Source organism: Piliocolobus tephrosceles, chromosome 4 (genome assembly GCF_002776525.5).
Source record: "Piliocolobus tephrosceles isolate RC106 chromosome 4, ASM277652v3, whole genome shotgun sequence".
NCBI lineage: Eukaryota > Metazoa > Chordata > Mammalia > Primates > Cercopithecidae > Piliocolobus > Piliocolobus tephrosceles.
Window position 1 is genome coordinate 4,575,365 of NC_045437.1, and position 26,929 is coordinate 4,602,293.

Here is a 26,929-nt window from a genome sequence, read left to right on the forward strand (position 1 = left end):
TCTATGCAGGGGTTGGCTTCCTTAATCCCTTGCTGTTCCAGGGTGACCTGTACACATTTATTTCTCTCTCTCTCTGTCTCTCTCTCTCATACACACACACACACACGCATCCACACACAGGCACATCCACATTACCAGGAGCCACATCAAAGAAAATTAAATGGAAAATCTCAGCAAATGGTATGAGGTGGGACTCTAGGATATTTATTTTTAAAATAGTATTGAATGTTGTGTATGTGATAATTCAGATAATAAAATGGCTAACATAGAATGTGGAAAGGCATATTAAATGAATTCATTTCAGCCTATTTAACTGGAGTCACAAGAAGGAATTTTTAAAGACTACTCATATATGCCCCCTTTTATATTAACCCTAATATAATAGAGATAGAATTTAAATTTCTATTAGATTCCACATTTCACAATTGATTATCAAGTCTTAGACTCCTAAGTAGGGGCTCTGTAGACTCAGCTTTCTCTTTTTTTCCAAGATGGGATTTCTCTGCTCATTGGGTCATTGTGTTTGCAATTGATCCATGGAGACAGCAACACCTGCGAAGCTTCCATGCCACGGGGGTTCCACCTTCACATGTATCCCTCAAAGGTATCCTGCAACCACCCCGTCCATCCAAGTACTCAGTTGTAGGATTCCAAAGCAAATTGCAGGGCTTGCTGCCTGGCAGAGAAGCATAGACACAAAGCATGAGAGAGCAAAATCTATGAGTTGACCATATCAGAAAGAGATAGCTAAGAATACCAGCTAAGAAATAGGCAATAAACTTAAACGGTAGGCTTCTGAGTAGACATAGCAAGTGCTGGGTAGAGATGACAGCTTCGTGTCCTGTTAGAGCTAAGTCAGAAAGCTGGGTCGAAGTGAATGTGAGGGAGCAAAAAGCCATTGAAATATTGAAGGAGCAGCTCCAATATTTTCAAAACGTGAAGAAAAACTTGCAAGCAATCCCCGGGACTGGAGGGAGAGAAATGCAAAGCCCCCGAGCCTGCTCCACAATTATCTTACGCATTCCAATAACTGACCTGCTGCTGAATGTTATGACTATTTGTTTACTGTTGACTGTTCTTGGCACTGCCCAGTGTAGCCAAAGATTCCTTGCCTGCAATAAAGGCTTACTCAGACAATAAACCAGGGAGAAAGAAAAGTGTCCTTGAGAATAACAGCATTTCAGAGGGAAAGGAATTCCACCAGAGGCAAAGAAACCCCATGCACCGCAGAATTCGAGCTCAATATCTCCTGTCTATCTGTGAAAGCCGTCATGGAACCCCAGGGCAGGAGGGGGTGGTACACAATGGTTTGTGTTGTAATTCCCTGTTTTCAGACACATTTTTCTGAAAGCATAAACTTTGCTGGCTAGGATTGTACAAACCTAGAGGGATTTTTTTACTTCTTCTTGGAAGGCATTTGTCTCCTAGCATCATAAAACTTAACAGTCTGCTTTTCATGGTAACAGTGTGGCTTTGTAGTCCCTGATCCTAAGTGTATATGTGTATAATGTATAATTTCCCTTTGTTTCCTCTGAATTCTCCCTCTCCATCCTTTGTCAGTCTAAACGGGCTTTCGTCTCTAATTTCTCTCTTTATTTTCTCCAGCAATGTACTAATTTTGCTTCTCGATTACTACTGTGCCTGACTTTGAGGTTGCCATTTTAATTTTAGCAAATGCTTGGATTTATGAGAACCATCAAAAAGGCGAGATCACTGGGCTCGTTGCCCTTGCTGGGACTCTCTTTTCACTTTGGTGTTGGCTGTGTTAGTGGTTTGATATCAGACCAATCCATGAACCCTTCATTTTAAACCAGGAGCCCGAGGGAAACAAATAATGCCACCAGAGAGAAATGAGAACTCCAAAGCTATTATTAAATGAAAACTTACTCTCTCTTAGACATGGCAATCTGTACTAAGACATTCAGATTGCGTATCTAAATGTTATTCAACACACTCACAGCCATAGTCCTTTGATGGCACTAAGGTGGTACTTAAAAACGAGCAGATTCCACGTCAGCATTCCCAGCATCATCCCAGATAATCAAGACCATGCATCCTCTTCAGGATCCTGTTTCCCTGGCTGCTTCTCACCCCTGAGCCTCACTGCCCCGCTGTGCTCTTCACTACTCTTTCACTAACATGCAGAAACAATGTTTTTCTTTCCAGTGCCTTTAAAATGTGGCCAAATTCTCCACCAAACTTCAGGAATTATTTATTACCTCATGTCCTTTATCCAGAACAACAGCTGAGCATGTGTTTTGGTGAGCGGAATATTCTGGCCCAGCCCTGCTGTGTCATGCCCAAATGACATTTTTTAAAATGCCAAAAACGAGGAAAGATAAAACACTTCTAGGGCCATTTTGAGAGCTCAGCCCCATGACCCTTCTCAGCCTCCTCTGACCCTTCTTTCTTTCTCCCTCAGGCTCTGTGCTCTGCCTGTGTCTGGTCAGCCTCCTTCTTGACACTGATGCAATTCCATGACCCAGAACATTGGCCTGACTTCCCACTGCCCAGGACAGGAGGGGACACCTGAAAGTGCCTATAAGGCAGCTCTTCTAAGGTGGAGGGAGGTAGGAGGAAGCAAGGTAGATGGAAGAACCCCTCCCTCCCTCTCCAGAATTTTCTGAGGTGCGATGCCTCCCATCAGCTCTCCTGGAGAAGTCCTGTAGACCATAGGGCCACCTGCTGAGAGGCTGGTGGGTCTCCTGGGAGCGCCTGGAGCAGGGGCAATGCTGGACATCACACCACTTCTGCTTCACAGTGTTCTTGTCTCACCTCCCTTATCCTCCACCCTCACCACCTCATGAAGGGCTGGCACCTACTTCTCACCCCAGGCTCTGCTTTGTGGGGGACACAGGCTGGCTGAAATGTCCTTCCTGCAGGACATGAAGGTCAGCCTTGGAGAGCTCAAAGGACATAAGCATCAAGCTGTCCAGCAGTGTAGAAACATGCACAGTTATCTGAGCTTCTGAGTGTCCCAACCTGTTGTCGAGTTTGGGGTGGAAAAAGGATGACCAATGATGAGACAGGAACCTCAGAGCCTGTCAGTCACCAGGAAAGCAAGTGGACTTCTCCTCTGAGGAGCAGAGAGGCAAACCACCTATGTGGCCTCTTTCTCGGGTTTAACTTCATTGGAATAAAAGCTGCATATGACACCGTGTATTGATCAGGGTTCTTTAGAGGAACAGAGCTAATAGGATAGATGTATCTAAAAAGGGGAGTTTATTAAGGAATATTGATTCACACTATCACAAGGTGAGGTCCCACAATAGGCTGTCTGCAAGCTGAAGGACAAGAAAGTCAATCCAAGTCCCAGAACCCCAAAAGTAAGGAAGCTGACAATGCAGCCTTCAGTCTGTGGTCAAAGGCCCAAGAGTCCCAAAGCTGAAGAACTTGGAGTCCCATGTTCATGGGCAGGAAGCATCCACCACAGGAGAAAGATGTAGGCTGGGAGATTAAACCAGTCTAGTCTTTCCATGTTCTTCTGCCTACTTTTATTCTGGCCATGCCAGCAGCTGATTAGATTATGCCCACACAGGTTGAAGGTGGGTCTGCCTCTCCCAGCCCACTGACTCAAATGTTAATCTCCTTTGGCAACACCCTCACAGACACCCCCAGGAACAATACTTTACATCTTTCAATCCAATCAAGTTGATACTCAATATTAACCATCACACACTATGACATCCAAGTCTTGACGCATTGAAATTCAACTCTTTTAGACAAAAACTCACTTCCTGATTACAGCCCTTTCTTCATGCACAGCTCAGGGAACAGAGGAGGTGAGTGAGAGGATGTCTTCAGGAGGAAGGTGTCCTGGCTCTAAGCTTCTTCTCTGGAGCTGGGGCTCAGTCAAAATAAAGTGGTGGTGATGGTCCTGCTGGCTGGCTTTGTGTTCCCAAGTGTTTTACCATGTACAAAGAAATGCAGAGAGGTGTACCTATAGAACAGCCCAGTCAGATTTGTTTCCAGCCTGAAATCTCTGGGGACAGGCCTGCAGACTGTTTTGTAGTCATTGCATTTTCCTTGTTCCCTTTATATTCTGGTGAGTCTCTCAGATCCAGATCTTTCAGGATCCAGTTCTAATGCCCTTCCACAGAGAGGGTTCCCTGACACCTTTTCTATTCTGGTGGCATTGCTACCATCACTGTTGTGTGGATGGAGGTCCTGCCTGCCTTCTGCCTTCCGTGCTGTGTCATCCTCCTTTCTAATGCGGCATTATTGTCCCCTATCCTGCACTGTCTGAGCTTATCACTCTGGTATGGATGGGTTTTTAAACCCGTTTTGCTCCTGATGGATGCAAAGTTACTTGTGTCAAGTAAATGATCTGGATTAAATTAAGAGTTGAAGAGTTTGTATCTATTCCTGACAGTGGTGTCATCTGTCACTTTTTAATGTAGTTAAATATCTTACCCTTTTGTTGTGAGGGAGATGCTGAACGTAAATCCATGAATCACTGTCCATATCCACAGAGGTGCTGGGGAATCATGTTGACAGTCACACAACAGTACTGGTGCTCAGTGAAGGGCAGCCACGTGGCAACAACTTCAAAGAACATTGGAAACATAATATCACTCAGCAGAAACAAGTTGCCTTGTTGGCGTGCAGGTCCCCATGCAATGGACTTAATTGCGTCCCCCTGAAATTCATAAATTAAACCCCCAATCTCCAGTGTGATGGTATTGGGAGGTGGGACCCTGGGATATAATTGTGTTTACATGGGGTCTCGAGAGTGGGATTCTGATACGTTTGGATTTGTGTTCCTGCCCAAATCTTACATCCAACTGGAGGACGAACCTTGTGGTAGGTGATTGGATCATGGAGACGAATTTCTCCCTTGCTATTCTCATGATAGTGAGTGAGTTCTCATGAGATCTGATGGTTTAAAACTGTGTGGCACTTCCTCCCCACTCTTTCTCTCCTGCTGCCATGTGAAGAAGGTGCTTGCTTCCCCTTCACCTTCCACCAAGATTGTAAGTTTCCTGAGGCCTCCCAGTCATGCTTCCTGTTAAGCCTGCAGAACTATGAGTCCATTAAACTTTTTTCTTCATGAATTACCCAGTTTCAGGTGGTTCTTTATAGCAGTGTGAGAAAGGATTAAATACAAGTACCCATGACAGAATTAATGCCCTTATAAGACGAGACTTTGGAGAGCTCGCCCTGTCCCTTCCCACAAGCAAGAAAGACCCATAAGCAAGAAGGTGGCTGTTAGCAAGCCAGGGAGAGCCCTCACCAGAAACCAACCAAGCCGGCACCCTGATCTCAGACTTCCAGCCTCCAGAACTCTGAGAAAATGCATTTCAGTTGTTTAAGCCCACAACTTATGGGGTTTTGTTATGACTGCCAGAACTGACTAAAATACCTTGTTTCTCAGATGAGGAACTGAAGCACCAAGAGGTTAATGAACCTCCCCTAGACATACAACCCAAGATGGAAGGGGGTTGAAGCTTTCATCTATTTCAGTTGACATACATCCAACCAATTAATTTGAAGCTGACAGAAGCATTCAATTTCTAGATATCCTAAATAAAATTACCTAAATTTCTAGATGATTGAGTCCCATTTATTTATAAACTTTTAAAAGAGACTTTTTAAAATTCTCAATCTCATTATTTTCTTTCTTTAAAATTTTTCCCATTGAAATAATATTAAATTTACAGAAGAGTTGCAAAGATATTACAGAGAGTTCCAAGTATCTTCCACCCAGCTGCCTCTAATGCCATCAGTTTACATACGTTGGGGTTCAGAAAACAAATCCTCAAAGTACAATGCTTTGACCTGCTGGCCTCTTCGAACTAAAGGAGTGGCCCTGGCACCAAGGTCTCTATGACCCCGCGTACAAGACTCTTGTCCCTCTGCCACTTCAGAAATACAGGCAAGGGGACCTTATCTGAGGTTCACTTCCTGAACTAAGGGAAGTTCCTCTGGAAGGAATGCAGTTGTCCAGAGCCTGCTTCTTATAATTTCATAAAACAATGAAGATTAATTCATGGGAGAAGAGACTAGATTGGACATCACACCCAGAGCCCAGATAGACTGTCCCAGGCATTTGTCTGTTCTTCAAGCCCACTCATCTCCCCTAAAAATCATTTACTTTTCTTTTAACAGTGCCTAGAACCCCTGCTTCTGTTTCCCCTATGAAAAAGGTTATATAAGTCTCATTGGATTGTTAGGTATTGTGTGTCTCCAAGCACCTAATAAATTTATGTCTTATCTCCTGTTAATCAGTATATTTCAGTTCATTTCTCAGACTCAAGTATCAAACCTCAACAGGGAAGACAGAGGGTTCTCTTGCCCCAACACATAATTTATTGTTGTATATTTATCAAAAGTAAAAGAATTATATGAGTGCAGTACTAGTAACTAAATTCCAGGCTCCATTCAGACTTCAGCAGTCTTTCTACAGAACACACCTTTCCGTCCAGTGCAGGATTCCACATCACCAGAGTGGTTTCCTGGGCATGAAGCCCAAGCAGTGCCAGGACCCAGCCATTTCTTCAAGTTGCTTTTATTCACGTTACCTTCATCTCTTCTGATTGTGGCAACTTCTCAGTCTTTCCTTGTATTTGACAGTTTTGAAGATTGCTTGTCAGGTGTTTTGTTGAATATTCCTCAACTTGGATTTATTTAATGTCTTCTCATGATTAGACTGGAGTTACAGATTTTTGGTAAGATGCTATAATTTTTTTTTACATTGACTTCATACATGAAAACAAACTACTTAAAATTATTTTAACAAATAGAGAACTCTGGCAAAACTATCATATATCAAATGAACCCTATTCTTTGCAAAGTATACCATTTCAGTTTTGATTGGTGAGACAATAAATATTTATGGATACATCCAGCCTCGGCTGATTTGTTTTTTTTTTTAACTAAATTACACATAGTATAGAATTAAACAGTTTAAAGTGTAACCATTTTAAGTGTACAACCCAGAGGCAGTACATTTATTTATGAAGTAAATAGGCAGATAATATAGGAGAAGAATTACATCATGATTCAAAATTAACTTTAAAGCACAATATTTAACTGTTCATTCTTTTCTTTCCACAATGTACAAATTATGTCTCATTATCCTCAGAAAAAATGGGCATCCATTTGTCAGTTATGTATATGTGTGTGTTTGTGTACATATGCATATGTGTATATATGTATATACGTGAGTACATATATGTATATACAGGTATATATGTATACATGTGTATATACATGTGTACGTGTGTGTACATATATATGTACATATATATATGATGGTCATATACACCATCAAATGAGTTGCCAGGCTGCTTGTAGAAAATGTTTTCTAGTATCCATGTGAGCAGAACTTTGGTTTATAAACTTTAGTTTGTAAAGAGAAAAAGCAATACTTATTCAAGGGGAGCAACATGAAAGCATTTGTTAAATGGCATGCTGCTTGTCCTAGGCACTTCTCTCATGAATCCTTCCACCACCAACCACACCTTTGGAGCTTTCCAAATGTAAATGCATAATGTTATAGTTAATTTACTTAATTTTTCACTTTGTCTTACATGCATTAATGAAAACAAAAAGAGCTAAACTCTGTAAAATACTTGAAGAGGTTTATTCTGAGCCAAATATGAGTGACCCTGGCCCAGGACACAACCTTCAGAGATCCTGAGAAAATGCCAAGGTGGTCAGGTTACAGCTTGATTCTACACATTTTAGGGAGGCAGAAGTTACAGGGAAAGGCATACATTGATAAGTTATTGATAAAGACGTACATTGATAAAGACATACATTGGTAAGTTTTACATTTAGTTAGCCTGGAAAGGCAGAACATCTAGAAGCGAGGGGACTCATAGGTCATAGGTTGAATTTAAAGATTTTCTGATTGGCAATTGGTTGAAAGAGTTAAGCTTTGTTGAAAGCTTTGTAGTCAGCAGAAAGACATACTTGAGTTAAGATAAGGGAGGTTGTAGAAGCCAAGGTTCTTGTCATGAAGATGAAGGCTCCAGTTAGCAGACTTCAGAAACATTCACGGTAAATGTCTCTTTTCCAGCCTTAAAAGGTGTCAGACTCTGCGGAAAAGATCTAGTAAGGGAAGGAGAGTCTCTACAAAATGCAAATTTCCCTCACAAGGGAAGGCTATGCAGAGCCCTTCCAAAATATGACAAAGAAATGTTAATATATAGTGGGGTAAAATACTTTGATTTCCTTCAGGATCTGTTTTCTGTCATGCGATGCTATACCAGAGTCAGGATGAAATTCGAATTTGGTATCTTGTTGCTACAAAGGGTCTGTTTTATCAGTCTGAAGATCTCCATTTCAGTATTAATGCTGGTCTGTTGTGCCTAAATTCCTAAAGGGAGGAGGGCATAATAATGCATGTCTGGCTGCCTTTTCCATCATGACCTGAACTGGTTTTTGAAGTTTCTTTGGGATTCCCTTGGCCAAGAAGGGAGGTTCGTTCAGTTGGCTGGGTGGCTTAGAATTTTAGTTTTGGTTTATGTATGCCTAGCTACGTGAAAGTTTGCAAGCAGAAGCCACAGAAATTCACCTTTAGAATCGTAAATCGAGTATATCATTTTGTAAATAATATCTTAACAGATACTGATCCCTTGCGATGACCCTCAGGAAATCTCTCCTCTGTCTGTTAAGCCTGTGCTGTCCAGTGCTGGACTTCCCTCACAGGGAGCTGCAGATTCCCCAGCAGAATAAAGGCTAGGACTGTCCTGCTCCAAGAAACCCACCTTGCTTGGTCCAATCCTGCGTTTCTGGAACTTGTTTGATCACAGATATCTTGGATCAAGAAACAACTGTTAGCATGCCCTTTGGGAGGGTGTGATCCTAGAAAGTTTTCTTGTGTAGAATAGAAACTGGTTACCGATCATGATGTTTTAAAGCACCAAAATAGTTTTGTTTTTGTCTTTGTTCTTTTTCATCTGTGATAAACAACCCCCAAAAGGCATGTGAAACACAATGAAAAGGTGCTTAGCACAGCTTGGTCATGTGGAGAGCATGCAAAAGCTAACTGCAAGGGCATCCCAGGGACAAAATCAGCACTTATATCATGCACCTGTGACTTTGGTTATGTTAACTAAAATCCTGGTTACTCACTTTTCAAGTTACCCCCAAGACAAGAGTGAGCCTTGATGGTCAGAAATGGTAGAGAGGAAATTGGGTGTTTGCCAAAAGAAATGTGCAAACATGAAACAAACACGTGCTAACTGTTAATGCTTGGATTGTCAACCTAAGGGCATTCTTTAATGCACTGAAAGAAAACCAGAGTGTAAACCAGGTGATTCCCTTGCATTTCCTCATTCCCTAGTCGAGTAAAAAAAAAAAAAAAAGCATAAGCCATGTGCTTAGCATAAGGATTCATTGTTAAGGACCTTCTTAACCTCAAAAGGCAGCCTGTGCCAGTGATGATTTGCCTCCGGGAGGTTAGGATATTCATGCACAGAAAGCTGGTGTTCCAGGGGAACAGAGGAGTGGAGAATCATTGTGAAAGTGGTAAATTTTTAAATCCTGGCCAAAACAGTGTGATGAAGATAGTCCTCTCTTGAGCACGATGACCCTTAGCTGTCAATAGCAAGTGTGTCCTCCACATCCAGGGCCAAAGAAACCCATTGAGTAAAATAGGACACAAAACTCTGAGAACCTGAAAAGGGTCCCTGGGGAAAACAGGAGCATCCTTCAGGGGATGCTTGATGACAGCAGAGACTCTGAGCCAGGAGATCCCATCCAACCCCAGCATGGCCTGGTGCTCTCCAGCTGTGACCACCACTTAACACCTCTTTGTCACAATTCATCCTCATCTGTAGGTAGGGATAATAACAGTATTATTACCAGAAAGGGGTCCTGATTCAGACTCTAAAAGAGGGATCTTGGATCTCATGTAAGAAAGAATTTGAGACAAAATCATAAAATAAAGACAAAACAAGTTTATCAGGAGAGTGAGGAAGGATGGCTACTCCATAGGCAGAGCAGGGTGTTCTCGCAAATAAGAGGAGGAAGGCACCCAGCCTAGGTATAATGCTTGTTTATATACAGGATCACAACAACAACAACAAATCATGGGAGATGGGCTCTACTACAAGAGTTTGTGATAAAGGATTAATTTTCATTAATTGCTATATCTTGCATGAATCAATATTGTTATCTTTAAAGCAAAATTAGGAATGCTTTTGTTCTCAAAATATCAGAATATCAGGACATTCCTGAGCCTGGGTCTGTTTAGTAAACATTATTAATCTGTTCTCTTAGCTGTAAACATCTAGAGGCTAGGAATGCCAAACTCCTGGGAATGCAGCCCAACCAGTCCCAGCCTCATTTTCCCTAGCCTTCATTCAAGATGGAGTCACTCTGGTTCAAATGCCTCTGACAGTTGCTCCTTTAAAGGGTGACTGGTGGTGATTAAAGAATTAATAAACAGAGTCTCCGGCACAGAGTGTGTGCTGTAGGACTGTTACCCAGAGTTAATCATCAGAATGGAGGGTGTTGTGTTCCTGGTACACTTGGGAGCACTGTGGCCAGGTCTGACTTTAAGATTCTCTGGATAATGAGGGTTGCTCTTAACCTGCCTAGAGTAACCTGATAGGGAGAAGAGAACACAGCAGCAGTGGACCTCATGGGAAAGAGGGGAGAACTTGAACTTCACACATCGCTGCTCTTCCATTCACTGCCATTGCCCCACACATGCTCCAGGCCTTGCTGGCTCTGAGGAGATGCTGGCATACAAGCTGGGGGCCTCAGGATGAGCTTTTCTACCCATGCAATGAGTGGGAAGTTGTATATACAGGAGGCAGGACCACTGAACCTTTAATCACCCAACAGGGGCTGCTGTGGGTGACGTCGCCACCATGCTGGTCACTTCTGTTTATTTTTCAGTATTTATTTAAAACATTAGCTTTGGACAAGCTGCTTCAGTATGTTCAACTTTGGAAAAAGTCGATACTTTAGAAAATTATTTTTATAAGCCAGAGTGTCAGATGAGCACTGCCTGGGCAACATGGCAACAAAAAATACAAAAATTAGCCAGGTGTGCTGGCACACATCTGTAGTCCCAGCTACTCCAGAGGCTGAAGTGGGAGGATCGCTTGAGCCCAAGAGATCAAGGCTGCAGTGAGCCATGATTGCGCCACTGCACTCCAGTCTGGATGACAGTGAGATCCTGTCTCAAAAAAAAAAAAAAAAAAAAATTGAGAACACTCCAGGGAATATGGGGAACATTCTCTCTCTCTTTTCATCTCTGTCTCTCCCCACAGTGGAGTGGGTGTGTATTTGTGTGTGTATTGTGTGTTTGTCGGGGGAGAGCTACTATACCTGTTCAGGCAAGATTGCCACAACCTCCACGTTTAGCACAGGGTGAGCTGGTCTGTGGCCATACCCCAGCCAAGATCCTCAGTGTGGCTCCACCACCCTGGGAGCTAAGGAGTTCACTCTTCTTGGAAGAAGGGGGACTCTCTCGGCTGGAGGGAAATTGAAGTCCCAGGATAGTATATAGTAGGGAGGCTCAAAAAGAATTTGAGAGACTACGGCAGTGTGTTGTGTTAACCTCAGTTACTCAGTGATGAGTGTGGTCACTGGAACAGTAGAAATACCACTTGGGGTCAGAAATAAGTTATGTCAAGAGTGAACAATTAACCGAGGTCGAGAGTTGGTTTGAGCAACACAGGTCACCCAGGCATTGTCCCATCAGCTCTGGGTCAGGTAGGATGCTATTTCACAGCGTCCATCACTGCTCATCATGCAAAAGGGAGACCAGTTTGCTTCATCACATCTTGGCTGTCCTATGTCCTCAGTTTCACTCCCATGTGCCTGCAGGCTTCATGTAAAACCCAGTATGAAAACTGGCAATGTGCAGAGGGACTCGGCCACTTAAATCTACAAGCTGAGCCTGCGCATTTCAGTTCTTGATGTCCAAGAAAAAACAATGGTAGTTAATACACTGACAGTGAGCAAAGTAATAACATTCAAAACAACCACCCTATTATGGTGACAAACTGTAAGAAACACATCAATTCATTAACATGGGAAGAGTTATCATGTGAATACCAACATAAATAAAGAAAAAACATATTGCTCTTACTTCAACTATTAACAAGGCTTGAAAAAGTAAACATTAATTCCTTCTGTCATTTTAGGAAATTATTGCCCCCTTTGTGTCCTAAAATATCTATTCTTATCTCATCTTTATAGATAATTGTGAGTCATTCTGCAACTGAGTTTTAGTCTTCTAACCTGGAAGTCACATATAGGAGAGTTAATCACTTCTTCTGTCCCTAGGAATAGTAGACTTGGGTTAAACAAAACCAATATGCATTTCTTTTTCATGAAAGACAAGCTGGCCAGATGGTGGCAGGCTGTGGGATGGGCTTCGCAGAGTTTTCGGAGGCTCCTGATCTCTGAGGACAGCACCCTCCTCAGCTCTCCGCACACAATTACCAGTTCATTGTCCAAGATTGTCACTAGTGCTCCAGTCATTGTATCTATTTCCATCCAGCAAGAAGGAGGCAGAAAAGAGCATTCTTCCTCTGAGGACATTACCTGTTTCTGCTCTGCTTATATTCTGCTAGCTAGAACTGACCTCTTGACATCAACAAGCTTCAGCAAAAACTGGAAAATGTAGTCTTTATTCAGTATGGCCCCTGTGCCCAGCTTAGAATAAAAAACAAGGGGTCTTATTACTCAGCAAGAAGGGAAAACTGCTACTGGGAGCTACTGGGCCAGCTCAGTTATGTTCGTTCATCTTATGACATGAGTAGATTGTTCAAGTGTTCATGGAGGTGAAACTCATCTTGTACTACAAGTTCTTTTTATGTTTCTGGGTTATTTGGAGCCATGACTGTGTAGGAAACTAGAATATTTCCCTTCGAAATATGTGTGAACTAGAAAAGTAAAAGTCACAAGATCTGTCAGTCCTTCGCTCCCCCGCACCATCACACCATCACTTCTCAATCTTCTGACTCTCCCAAAGCGCAGGACAAAACTTCTCTGAAATGTCCTTATCTATCGAGAAACCAGACATGTAAGAGGGAAACACATTTGCCTTCCCTGATATTTCGTTAACTGGAGAAGATTAAAACTTGTGTCACAGAGGAAGAGATTGAAAATTAAATACCACACCTGGATCCCAGAGAGATTTTGAGCTTTTTCTGTTCACGGGTCTCATTCAATTCCCAAAAATAATTGTTCACAAGATGATGTCTGCCCCATGGGTCCATTCATTCTCCCCAAAGGTCATTTGCTCCTACAGCCCCATCTTCCCTTTTCCTATGATGAAGTGCATATAAGAATCCATACCCCATTGGGTTATTGGGTAACCATATTCCTGTGATTTCTCCGCTCTATGTACACTAAAATAAGTTTGTACCTCCTGGACATGGTTTGGCTGTGTCCGCACCCAAATCTCATCTTGACTTGTAGTTTCCATAATCCCCACATGTGGTGGGAGGGACCTGGTGAAAGGTAATTGAATCATGGGGCAGTTAAGTTACTCCCATGCTGTCCTCGTGACAGTGAGTTCTCACAAGATCTGATGGTTTTATGAGGGGTTTTTCCTCCTTTCCTCAGCACTTCTTCTTACTGCTGCCATGTGAAGAAGGATGTGTTTGCTTCCCCCTCCATCATGATTGTTAAGTTTCCTGAGGCCTCCCCAGCCATGCTGAACTGTGAGTCAATTAAACCTCTTTCCTTTATAAATTACCTAGTCCAGGATATGCCTTTATTAGCAGCATGAGGACAGACTAATACAGACTTTTTGTCCTATTCATCTGCCTTTTGTGGGTTGATTTTCAGCCAACCTTCAGAAGGTAAAGGGGAATCTTTCCCTTCACTCCCACAGATTTGGCACAGTGAGCAGGATAGACCCAAACCACTCTGCTCTTCTGGAAGCCACAGTCAAGGGAACCCAGGATATGACAAAGAAACAAAAAAAGAGATGATAAGTTCTCACACTCCCAGTCTCTCTCTCTGTGAAATCTTTCTCTCTGTGAAATGTCATCACTACACATCTCTTTTTCCCTTCCAAATTTAAGATTAATGAGAGAAAAGCATTGTATGGCCAGTCTTAGGGGTTGCAACTCTAGTATACTTTTGGTATGAATATTTATATGGTCTGAACCTTTTCCTTCCAGAAATAGTCTTCGTTTTTCTTTTGTCTTTGTCTTCTTGTCATTTTGTTGTAAAGAGGGAGACCTTAGGAAAACCTGGTAAGGTTTCCCTTCATCTTGATTTATACCCTGAGTACCTGGCTTTTGTAACCAAGTGAGAAGTTTCTCCCCCGGTCTCTGCCAGCTGGGAGCATGACTTCAGATTTCATCTCGTGACCATTCTGAGAGGAGTGGGAATCTCAAGACATGTAAAACTGTAAGCAGCACTCTTTGCTCTGAATGTGCCAAGCTCTCAGGAGAGTTTGTCTTAATAAGTTCCATCTCTATTGTCTGGCTAGTACTGGAAAAGTTCAGTCCCAGAAGTGCCTGCCTGGCAGCTCAGGTTAGCAGGCCTGTTCCTGGAGCCACCTCCACATGCCCCTGCATCCATGTGATTCTGAGACCAGAGGCATCACTCACACTGCACCATCCTTAACCGCCCAGGGCAGCAAAGTCCTTTTGCTTTCTTAGCTTGGAATTTTTGTGGATCATAAGGACTGCCCCTTCTATGCCCTCTCCAGGAATGCCTCTTGTTTATATAGTAAAAACATATCCTAAGCCTGGAAGGTGACCTCCTGGTCTTTCTGTAAAGAGGCTTATTAGATTGAGTCACTATTGAAATAAGTACACCACTGGAAGGTCTAATCATCTGTGACCAGAAGATAAATTATTTGCTTTAGAAGACCCCTATATTTTAAAAATATTGTAGAAATCTTTTCTTGTAAGCAAGGTCTTATTTATATTTATGGAAGGATCAAGTTAAAAGAAAGATGCATAATAATGTCATGACTAGCCTTAAAATACTCTTGACAAAACAGAAGACCAAAAATCTAACCTGAAACAATAGTTAAAATCCTTAAATGTTCCAACTGTCTTCTTTGGATTTCCTGAGGGGTTTGTAAAAAAAGGCACCTACCCTTAGACCAGTGGTTAAAACTGGGCACTTACACTGCTGTAGCCTGAATGCGGTTCAATTCCCTGATTCCCTTTCAGGGGGCCAGTCCCTTGGAAATGTAAGCCCTTTACTCAGGGGATAAAAAGAAAGCATTTATGAGAATTAGTTTAAACTATTTGTATGTTCCTTGACCTTTGGGGTACCCATTTATTATCATTCTTTCTTCCTCCAAGGATAGCTTTTGATTTCCTATTTGTTTTACTATTTGTCTCTTTGAATTTTCCATTGATCAATGTACAAGCTTGTTGGGTTTTTGAGTACAGGTAGCCAACCAAAAAGGTGAGAGCCCTGGAGAATACGGCCAGAGATGTGGGCCACTCCCCATTTACCACCAGCAAACCTTCCCTTCTTTCAGCCATCGTTGTGAGGGGTCTGGATCTTGAAAAGGCTGCAGCTTTTGCTTCCTTTTTAGAGACCTTGGTTAACCCCATAAAGGGCTTCTTGGTTTTAGTATCACATGTGCTTATTTGTTTTGGTTTTAAGTCATTTGTTTAGGTATACCTCTGGTTTAAAGCTTTGGTTTATATCTAGAGTGCGATAGTATCTTATTTCTCATTTCTTTTTCTTCCTTTAATGGGCGGAAGAGACATGCCTCCCACCACCTCTGGTATCTGAATTGGGGAACAGATAAGCTGGGATCCTCCCAGACAGGGGACTGGGTGGGGGAACATTGCACTCACAGCTGCCATTCCTTTGGCTCCAGCAGAGGCCAGCTGCTTGTGTGACAGAAGGTTTTCTACTCGTATATTTAAAAGAATTTTTTAGAGCTCTACAGTCAAATGTCAGCTTAATTAAGAGCTCTGATTCTTTTGTGATCTCTTTTAAATACTGTATCTTCAGTGGGAATGTCTTAGTCAACTAGACAAATTTTTTTCTAAGCCTTGTTAACTAGAACATTACTGGCCTTTTGGAAAGCTTAACATCTCCCCTAATTGGCTCTTCTAAGACTTGTTCTGATTCTTTTTCATGTTTTGTTTTCCAGAGTTTTTTTTTTTTTAAGTTACCTATTACTCACAGCAATTTGGTATACTTTTGTAAATAGAATCAAAGCATTTATCATTCTTTCTACCTGATCCCTCCAGAATTTAGAAGCTATTCACGGATATTTTTTATGACACTATTGTTATTTGCATATATTCCATATGAATCTGTTTTCTTTTGTAGCAGGACACAATTAGGAACACTGGTTATTTTACCACAGATTAGAATGGAATATCATATTTTCATATGTGAACAGACTGCTTTGAGGGATTGAGGTTAACTTTCATGGAACCAATAAAAAGCCTCTTGGAAAGACTGGCCTGGCACCTTTTCTACACAGTTTCCTTACAAGATTACTGACACCATAGTTAAGTAAATAATGTCATTTTCTGGAACAACAGGCCTAGGAACCTCAAGATACTTGGAAGACCTCAAGAAGAGAATAATTAACCCAATTTAAACAGGCAATCTGGGGCAAGTCAAATCTTTGGGCTGGCTACTTGTTCTAGAGAAGCTTCTTTTTTTTTTTTTTTTTTTTTTTTTTTTTTTTTTTTTTTGAGACAGAGTCTCGCTCTGTCGCCCAGGCTGGAGTGCTGGAGTGCAGTGGCTGGATCTCAGCTCACTGCAAGCTCCGCCTCCCAGGTTCACGCCATTCTCCTGCCTCAGCCTCCCGAGTAGCTGGGACTACAGGTGCCCGCCACCTCGCCTGGCTAGTTTTTTGTATTTTTTAGTAGAGACGGGGTTTCACTGTGTTAGCCAGGATGGTCTCGATCTCCTGACCTCGTGATCCACCCGTCTCGGCCTCCCAAAGCTGGGATTACAGGCTTGAGCCACTGCGCCCGGCCTCTAAAGAAGCTTCTAATGGTTTGATTTGAGATTCCTTATGAAAAAGTTTCAACAAACCCGACTTAGCAAAGTTCTATATCATAAATCACTATCCTTGCTGAACTTGTGTATATAATCAGAACAAAGACTAATTTTGCAAACAAATTGATCCTACTGTGATTATCTTTGGTAAAAATGAAGAGACTAGAAAAAGAAAAATCATGTTTCAGAAAAAATAAAAAACTGTACTGTACTTGTTTGATTCTACCCTTGTCAGTTTGTTTTTGAGTTTTTGTCTTAAAAAAAAAAAATCTGGATTGCAATCCTGAATTTTTAGTTTCTTCCAATATCTGGGCTTGCTTGACCCTCCAGACAAATGTTTTCCATTTTTCTCCCACCCTTCTGGCTTGGAATCACTAAAAAATTTTTCCTGAAGTTGAAGCTAGTCAACTTAGCTTTTTTAAAAAATCACTTCGAATTTTGTTTTAAACTGTTGTCTGTTTGTAGGTCCCATTTAATTCCCAAAAAGAATCATTCACAAGATAATTTCTGTCTTCGGGGTCTGTTCATTCCCTTGAAGATCACTTGCTCCTACACCTTTCAGCTCCCCTTCCCCTAGGAAGATGAATACATAAGCATTCGCACCCTATTGAGGTACTGAGTGACCCTATTCCTGGGACTCCCCCAAGCTAAGCACATTGAAATAAATTTGTATGCCTCTTTTCTCCTATTAAGCTTCCATTTGTCATTTGATTTTCAGTGAACCTTCAGAAGGTAAAGAGTAAGCATTCCCTAGGCCCCACAACTGGATGCTTGTTTTCTACTTTTCTGATACTTGAGCTGTTTCTAAAAATACCACATCTTAACATGCATTGAAATGTGTAATTCAACCATTACAATTCCCTTTAAGTGCATTTTGGAAGTACAACTAAAACTTTAGTCCAAATGCCTGTTGTGTTGTCATTCTAAGTTTTTATCCTATAATTGATAAACGTGTCTAACAACCTATTGGGAATTATCCTTTTGGAATAGACTTCTTAACCAGCCCATGAAGATCACCAAAATCACAATATCATGCCTTCACATCCCAGGCTCATAGACCATAGGCCTTCCTAATTTCTGGACAGTCCCAGTGACTGGCAGACTCCACATGCCGTTATCTTATCCAGGAAACAGGATGGTCATTTTTATACGGTTTCTGTGAGGAATCCAAAAGATTTCTTTCCTCCAGTTGCCACTGTGGACACTCACCACTGTAATACGTGTGTGTGTTAACTTTGCCTGTAACAAATTATTTTTTCTTAGAGTAAGGTAGGAGACCACCCTCATATTATCTTATGCCCAATTTTTGCCTCTAAAGAAAGAAGAAGTAAAAACTAAAAGTCAGAAATGAAATCCACAGGCAGATAGCCCGGAGCCATGCCCTGGGCCTGGTAGTTAACGATCAACCCCTGACCTAACCGGTTATATCTATAGATTCCACACCTTGTATGGAAAAGCAGTGAGAAAATCCCTGTCCTGTTCTGTACCTTTCTGATTACTGGTGCATGCAACCCCCAGTCACGTACCCACTGCTTGCTCAATCAGTCACGACCCTCTCACGCGGACCCCCTCAGAGTAGTAAGCCCTTAAAAGGGAGAGGAATTGCCCACTCGCAGAGCTCGGTTTTTTGGAGATGTGAGTTCAGTCTTTTGGAGATGTGAGCCCACCCATGTTCCCAGCTGAATGAAGCCCTTTCCTTCTACAACTCGGTGTCTAAGGGGTTCTTGTCTGCGGCTCGTCCTGCTACAAGAGAATCTAAAAATAGGTAGAAATATGACCCCACTCCCTTTCTATAGGTGCAGAAATTGAGGCTTATAGATGGTAAGTAACATAGTAAGAGATGGGAAGGAAGTAACATAACCTCACAGGCATAGTTCTAGACACAGTCCACTGTAGTGCCTGGTCAGGCAAGGTGGGGCCTCACACTATATCCTGAGACTTGGTTAAACTAAAATGCATTTTTAGATGAGATGGAAGTAAGATGCTGCAGACTTTGCTTGTACTTAATTTCCTATAAGCATAGACGAGCCAATTTATTGTGGTTTCAAAACGAATTTAGTGGCCATTTTTCTTTACATGGCTATTGTTTCGAATCCAATGACGGGTTTGTTAATATGAATTTATATGCCTCATTCTTGCCAGTTTTTTCCCCAGAGATGAATTGTTATGTTGAGACTCTTAGCATTTATATGAGTATTTTATTTTATGTGGTATTGGGATATTGTGGTTTATAATAAGAAATATTTATTTGATCTCTGCCCCTGGTTTCTGGCACACAGCAATTAAAATCCTTGTAATTTTTGAGTGACAGAAATGCTATGTGCATCTTCTGTTCGAATATTTGTTCATTGACCAAAGTTCTTGACATGTGGCCCCGGATCCCATAGAATTTTCTAGCAATAGGAGCATCTATTTTTCCTGTGGTTTGGTGTGTTCCTGGATGGGGGCTGGTCACCAGAAACACAAAGCCATGGCTAAAAGCTTGGAACTTTCAGTCCCATACCCCTATCCTGTGAGAAAGGGAGAGGGACTGGAAACTGAGTTAATAATTGATCATACCTATATGGTGAAGACTCCATAAAAATCTTTGAACTGGAGTGTTTAGAGAGCTTCTGTGTTGGAGAATACATCTTTATGCCAAGGGGGTAGGGCAACCCAACTCCATGGAGACAGAAGCTTCCGTGCTTAGGTCTCTTCCAGACATTGCCCTATGCACCTTTTCATCTGGGTGTTCTTCTGTATTCTTGATCATATTCTTTCTAATAAATCAGCAATGTAAGTTTTTCCCTGAGTTCTGTTTGCCATTAAAGCAAATGATCAAGCCCAAGGAGGGGGTCATAGGAACTTCTGGTTTATAAGCAGTTGGTCAGAAGAAAGGAGAGCAGCTCTAGGGACAACATGGATTGTGATTGGCATGTGACATGGGCAGAGCCTTTATCTTATGGGATCCAACATAAACTCCAGAGACAGAGTGTCAGAATTGAATTTGGTTGTAGAACATCCAGTTGGTTTCTGGAAAGTTGAGGAATGGGTTGGTGTCGGGGAAAATACACACACACACACACACATCTGGTCACACAAGTGTTGGGTATGAGTACAGAAGAAAGCCGTATCTTTCTCTGATAGTCAGATATTAACCAAACCCTGTTGATTTTCTACTTATGGTCCCTGGGACTATAATCTGGGAGCTCCCTCAAAACCAGCTTTACCCTCACTACCTGTAATTCATTTTGTTTCAGTAAAAACTATTATTACCTACTGCTTTCTAAAAGCATATTTGAGCTCTAGAGTAAAGACAGGTGGTGGATGAGATACCAACAGTGTGGAACGAGCCCTTTCCTGCCTTCTCCCTCTTTTCTCTTCCACCTTGCCTTCCCCTAATTCCCTTAATACTTTTCCCTTATTACTAATAAGGCCATCTAAATTACTAGAAAAATGATAATATAAAGGTATACAGTTCTAGGGAAGATTGTAACTATCAATAGCATAATATTAAATTACTTAACTTTTTGTGCTGTTATACGGTTTGGCCTAAGTCATCTTACGTGATTTTCACAGTCATAAGTGTAAAATGTTCAAGAAAGGAATTATTCTCAGGTACAAATGTGGATATTGAGTCAAAATTATTATGTGATTTATATTAGTTTCTATAACTAGCAACTCAGAATTTCAAAGGCAAATGAAAGTCTTATCTCTTCCTCATTGTCTCTCTATACACAGCACAGGACCTTAGCCCATGAACTTGAGCTTCACATTCATTTCCTCACTTTACCATCATGCCAGTTACCTCGACGGAGCCCAAAGAGGAAGTGGAAATAGGTTTACAAATGCTTTGATAGGTTTTTTCTTTTTTTTTTTTTTTTAATGAAACTGATATACTTGTAAAGTTTTAATGATAAGAGAAGTTAATTCCAGTTGAATTTATAAACACTGTAAATAAAGAATAAATAGTACCCCAAAGAAAAACTCCACCAGTGTTTCCTGACAGACTAGCACATATTAGGTATCAGATATTGTGGTTTTGCAATCCCAGATGCTGGGTTGATAATTCCCCAAAACAGTGTATTAGTCAGCATTCTCTAAAGGGGCAGAACTAACAGGATATATGTTTATAGAAAGAGAAGTTCATTAGGAGAATTGACTCACACAATCACAAGGTGAAGTCCCACGACAGGCCATCTGCATGCTGAGGAGCAGGGAAGCCAGTCTGAGTCCCAAAACCTCAAAAGTAGGGAAGCCAACAGTGCAGCCTTCAGCCTATGACTGAAGGCCCTGGAGTCCCTGGCAAACCACTGGTGTAGGTCCAAGTGTCGAAAAGTCGAAGAACGTGGAGTCTGATGTTTGAGGGCAGAAAGCATCCAGCATGGGAGAAAGATGAAGGCTGGAAGACTCAGCAAGTCAGCTCCTTCCACCTCCTTCTGCCTGCCTTATTCTAGCCACACTGGCAGCTGATTAGATGGTGCCCACACAGACTGAGGGTGGGTCTGCCTCTCCCAGTCCACTGACTCAAATCTGAATCTCCTTTGGCAGCACCCTCACAGACACACCCAGGAACAATACTTTGCATTCTTCAATCCAATCAAGTTAACACTCAATATTAACCATCACAAGTCCACCCCTTGTCAACTTGAACCTGTACACATCTCCTGAAATCAGACATAATCTTCAATGAAGACAATAATAAAGTCATAATTACATCTAACATAATACAGCTATCCTTCATACAACGGAAGCACATTAATCCTTAACCTAAATGCTATTACATAAAGTTAACAACACTTAAATTCTGATATGAGTCAACAAATCTTATGTCACATAATAAAGGAAAAAGAAATAAAGATATTTTTAGTGTTCATTTATACACACACAAACAGGTTCTTAACAAAACAAGGAAGAAGCACTCATGACAATTACAGTCCTCGTTTCTGCAACTGGTCATGCAATCATAGCTGGTATTGATGACTACCTTCTTCTATTACCCATTCTGTATTCCCTTTTCCTTTAGCAAGCACCTCAGCAGGCAGTGTTTTTTTACCTGGTGGGGTGACCCAAACCTTCATTCCTGAAGCGTCTCTCCTCTATTCCATGCATACTCTTCCTTACCTCTGTTGTGGAGTAGTAGACTGACTTCGTCTTGATAGTCTGAATCAGTCACCTCAGCCAACACCGTAACTCTCTTCTTAGCCTGTCGACTTAGAGTCAGGAGGAGCCCAAAGTGTCCAGGTGGCAACCTTAACTTCCAGTTTAATGGAATCATTGTTGTGTCTCCTGGTGGCAGCATTCCTCCCTCTGGAACCAAGACCTCTAGGCCAGCAGAACATAATGTCGCAGAACAGGGAGCAAAAGTTTTGCTAGTGGATTACTAGGGGTGATGGTGAGTGGTGCCACTTCCAGTTCCACTCTACTATAGTCATTGGAAGGGTTATACAGGTAAATAATCGATATTCGTAGAATGGAATATTACATAGCAATTTAAGTAAGTAAACTGGGTCTATAAGTATGAATATGTATTACATCAATAATAAAATGTTGGGTTGTTAAGAGGAAAATGGTGGGCCTCAAAAGTCATTCCATATAACAAATGAACGGTTGACAATCTTTATTTGGACAATTAATTCTCAGGAGGTTAAATGGCTCTTCCAAGATATGAACCATGGTTCCCACAAACAGACATCCAGGGCCAGCTGACAGTGCTTCAGGTATTCTAGACTGAAATGATCTCTGTCCTGTAATGCCCCATAAAGCATGTAGGAAAAGCAAAAGATTCACAAGTATTCCAGATTTTTTTTAAAAAAGGATATGCTTACACTATTACAAATGACAGTTCTTGTTTTACATAAATGCATTAAGTTCTATGACTATCACAGATGGCCCAGTGACCAGGACTAAGTTTGCATCTGAAAGCATCGTAGTATGGAAGAGGAAGAGCTCTGCCCAAGGCCCTGGGAAAGATTGATTTGTAGGGTTTAGGTAGACAGCCTAGAGTGCTCCAAGCACCCCCACAGACTGCTGGCTCCTTTAGTCACCCCTCTGGCCACACGTGGCTCCTATGCCATCTAAAGCCTGATACCCAGAATGTTTCCACAACCTTCCAAATAGAAAACCTTCATTCTTGTTTTGATTCCATCAGCAACGTAGTGGTGGCACTTGGGACCCTTGGCCAACATGGGATCATAGATTTCATTGGCTTCATGGATGCAGGTTGTATATGACTTTCACATGTTGAGAAGTATTCTCTTGGCTGCAAGCATATTCATTTTACCCTTTCCAACATGAATTTCTTATAAAATATTTCTTTGGTGGCTATAATCTCCATAAGGACTTGGAAATGCAAGCAGGTTTGCTAATTCTGGCCTCTCTTCATCCTGGGCTTAAGTGCATGGATAGATATGTACACTCACCTGCTGTATTTTTGTTTGTTTTTCACATTCTGCCCCTTTTCCAAGAAATTCTCCATAAAATCTATTTTTATACCTCAAGAGTTCTTAGTTCATGTATTTTTGAGTTAAACTTCATGATTTTACTTTTGTTACTTTATATTGTGTATGTTTTACATAGTTTTCCATGTTAAAAACTTGCCAAAAATAATGCTGGAATGTAATTATCAAATGAGGAGCACAACATTTGGGTCCAACTTTGTCAAGTAGCCCTGTGCCAACATGAACTAAGAGCCCTGTTTTCAGAGAACAAGCCAGGCATAGAATTGAGTTCAGCAGATCAATCAGCCCAGCACTTACTGGCCTCATGCAGGATCTTGCCCAGTTCTCTGTACCTCAGGGAGGTTTTTCTTTCTTGCAAAGAAAATGTGTTCATTACATAACTTTGATCTACTTGTGGGCAAATCTGAGTTTCAAAGATTATGCTTTAAACCTTCTCTCCTACTATAACTTCCGTTGGCAAACTGTGCTTGGCTACTCTCCTTAAAACGAAAAATTCTTAAAGTAGAGGCAAGTAGCTTTCATCTATGTGACCAGTTGCAAAACTGTTCCAGTTTTTATCCCTTCTAACTGAGAATTGTGTACGGACTCTATCTACTTGACTGGCAAATTTGGAGATGAGGAAAGGAGGTGGTACTCAAGAGCACTGGTTTTAGTATTTGCTCCTCAACTAGCTTTGCCAACATGAGCACATCGTTCAATCTCTCTGAACCTCAACATAGCTGTAAAATTCACATGGTAACTCCTCCTATGCACGTCATAAGGCTGACATCATGAATGGAAAGCCCCTTGTAAGCTGTTCACAGTTACACAAATATCAGTGTTTCAGTTTAGGTTCCCCCAAAAAACAGACCCTGACATAAAAATTCAAAGGCAAATAGTTTCTCTGTCAAGAGATGATGGGAAACATCAGAAGAGAAGCAAAGAAAAGCAGTAAGTGTTTGAGCCAGCCACCAATCGGGGAACCCTGAGAGTGAGAATGAAGCATATACCTCAGTGTATACACCCCAGAGAAAGTTGGGCACTGAGGTGTCCACCACCAACTCCAGTAAGTTATTGGTTAGAGGGTGGGTGTGATTTTCTCCACCTCCTATGTTCTCTGAATGAGCAGCCTGGGGCAGAGTGAGCCCTTGGTGGAAGAGAAGCTGGTGCTCAGCAGCTGGAAGTCAGACTAGTCTGCTTTGACATTATGGTACAGAGGAGATGTGGGTGGGGCAGCAACAGCATCTGCTGCCACCAGCATTGTCATAGAATCCTCTTAAGCTTGTGCACCACGATAATTCTGTTACCTAAGAGAGTTAGCATCTTACTGTTCTCTTGATCAGTCAATTGTGCTCTATATTTGATTGATACCAAGTAGACTTACATTTTTCATTGTGAATAAATGTTAGCATGTTCAATATTTATTTCATTGTATTTATTTAGATTTAGGGTATATGAAGTTCTTGTTAAGATCTTTTGCCATTTTTCTACTGCATTCTTCCTTGCTTTCCAAATGGATTTTCGAAAACTTTATTACATTAAAACCATTAAACCTCCCGCCTGGGTGACAAGGTGAGACTCTGTCTCAAAAAAAAAAAAGTAAAGTAGAAGCAGCAAGATTAAAATTATTTAATTAAAAGTATATTCTGGCCAGACATGGTGGCTCACACCTGTAATCTCAGCACTTTGGGAGGCTGACATGGGCGGATCTCTTGAAGTCAAGAGTTCGAGACCAGCCTGGCCAACATGGTGAAACTCCATCTCTACTAAAAATACCAGGCATGATGGCACATGCCTGTAATCCCAGCTATTCAGGAGGCTGAGGCAGGAGAATTGTTTGAACCCAAGAGGCAGAGTTTGTGGTGAGCCAGGATTGTGCCACTGCACTGCAGCCTGGGCTACAGAATAAGATTCCATCTCAAAAAAGAAAAAAAATGTATATTCTACAACAGGTTGATGCCAGCAGTTGATACGATCACTACTTAGATACCTATTTACACCATTTCAGCAAATCAGGAAGCCACTCGAGCAACTTTCATCTAGCAGTTCCCTACTGAGCATGTGCACATGAAGACAAAATATAATTCAGTATGGGTTCTACAGATATAAAAAAAGGATCTCAGTTGTTCTGTTAGTAAAAAAGAGCTTGTCCCAGTCTTTCCTAATAAAGTTTTTGGAATATTCAATTAAAACACTTACAGCCAAGAAAAGACCAAGGTGCCTCAATGATTAAATGTAACATGATATCCTGAGTGGGATTCTAGAATAAAAAAGAACAGTAGGTGAAACTAAGGAGATATTAATAAAGTAAAGAATTTAGTTAATAAAAATGTATTATTTTGCTTTATTGGTTGTGACACATGTATAATACTAACCTGAAATATTCACTAGCAATAAAGGAAACTAGGTGCAGAGTATAAGAGAACTCTGTTATCTTTGCAATTTCTCTGAAACTCTATGCTAGAATCAACAAGTTTACTTAAATAAAAAATACTTCCAAAAATATAAACAAAACTTAGAGTTGAAAATAGTCATTAAAATGGAAATTAACAACAGATGGGAGAAACTATATGCTGGCTACAAATAAATAGTTAATACATTAGAGAGTTGTACTAAAAAGAATTTTTTAAGGATTAAGCCCAGAGTGAAAAAATAAAATAAAAACAAGATGAAAAACAATAAACAGATATAGAATCTAATTAGATAAAAAGATTTTGAAACAAAATAGGAAAAGTAGTGAAGAAATTTGTAGGGCAGATTGACAGAAATAAGGACATGTCTAAACAGGATCTCCAGAAGAGAGAAGGAAAGAGTGACAGAAAGCCAATATCGAAATTGGCAATGGCTAATGGCTAAAGCATTTCCAGAATAAAAGAGACATGAGAATCCAGATTCCACGTGTACATCATATGCTGACTAGAATCAATGGAAATAAATGTGTTTTAGAAAACCTGAAAGCTAAAGGTCTTTTGCTCATAGCGTCACTGGCTGTGCACTGCACATGGACTGTTTTGTAATGGCGCTTTTTAGTTTGTAAAGTATATAACATGAACAACTGTATGTGGTGGTTCTGCAGGAGAGAAAATAAAAATACCAACAATGGAACCACTGTTAAATTGAGAGCAGGCATCTCACTCCCAACAAAATTTGCCAAAACAATGCTCTGAGGGGGAAAATTCTATCAAGCTGGAAGTTCATATTGACTGGAGAATAATTTAACTTTAGGAAATGAATAGAGTTCATCACATTGTGGTATCAAGGGATTAAAAAAATCCACTTTAATAGTTTCACAAAGTTTTTTATAGAATTTCATACAGTATAAAGTTGGCCTTCAGCATCCTCAGGTTCCACATCTGTAGATTCTACCAACTTCGAATCAACAGTCTTTGGAAAAATAACTAACGATAAAAATAACAATATAACAATTTTTAAAAATATACATAAAGAGATATACAGAGGCCAGATGTGGTGGCTCATGCCTGTAATCTCAGCGCTTTGAGAGGCTGAGGAGGGCAGATCACTTGAGGTCAGGAACTCGAGACTAGCCTGTCCAACATGGTGAAATACCCTCTCTACTAAAAATACGAAAA

At 41.1% G+C, this 26,929-nt stretch overlaps 1 long non-coding RNA gene across 1 annotated transcript; it reads right to left on the reverse strand.

Annotated features, from left to right (window-relative positions):
* Positions 1–351: 351 nt before the first annotated feature.
* LOC111546752 lies at positions 352–8,822 on the reverse strand. The gene is made up of 2 exons (XR_002732908.1): positions 8,715–8,822; positions 352–676 (listed from the first exon to the last, which is right to left on the reverse strand). It is a non-coding gene; the product is annotated as an uncharacterized LOC111546752 (long non-coding RNA).
* Between the last annotated feature and the right edge of the window lie 18,107 nt (positions 8,823–26,929).